Below are 853 nucleotides of genomic sequence, written 5' to 3'. Positions count from 1 at the left end.
GAGATTCAAATTCAGCACATTATGATAGAGTTAGATATAAAATTACTGTGAGGTTATGCTTGTAACTAGGAAATAGAAATATTTCAAGATATATGTGTGCACCAATAAAGTTGCTATCTTAAACAGTCGCTAATAAAAATTATCATCTTTTCTTTTCATATGAAAGATATATATGTTAAAGTATAAAATTATTAATGTTAGCCTGCTTCCTAACACAGTTTAAGCTTTTTGGATGAATTGGTAAACTAACATGATATCAGAGCGGGAGGTCCTGAGTTCAAACCTCTATAATTGCAATGTTTATCCTCATTTAAATTGTCATTATGTGTTGGATCTTTAATATATCTCGGGATTAAATATTCACGTGTTGGGCTTTCTAATTAATTTACCCACATGATTGCCCATTGTCCAGCCCACACGTGAGGAGGAGTGTTAAAGTATAAAAATATTGTTGGCCCACCTCCTAACAGCTTAAGCTTTTGGGATGGATTGATAAACTAACAATATATATGTATACGTTCCGGTTAAAAGGAGGTTTTTTTTATTAATATTATTATTTAAGCCTTGTGTTTCTACAGGTCTCAATCAGTATTATATTGTTTTGTGGGGGCTTAAACTCCATAACACTCCCAAGTTATTGGTTTAAATATTATCCTCCTTCTATCCTTGACTGATCAACTAGTGTCTAGTGCCAATGAAATTGGGTTGCTCAACATTTGGAATGGCTTGAGCATTGCCAAGTTGACGGCACTTAAGAAAATTAACGGCAACCGAATTTCGGTCACTTTTGTATATGCGTAGTGGTAAAAAAAGAAAAAAAAAAAAAAAAAAAAAAAAAAAAAAAAAAAAAAAA

Source organism: Morus notabilis, unplaced genomic scaffold (genome assembly GCF_000414095.1).
Source record: "Morus notabilis unplaced genomic scaffold, ASM41409v2 Scaffold552, whole genome shotgun sequence".
Classification (NCBI taxonomy): Eukaryota; Viridiplantae; Streptophyta; class Magnoliopsida; order Rosales; family Moraceae; genus Morus; species Morus notabilis.
Note: the sequence above shows the minus strand (reverse complement) of the source record.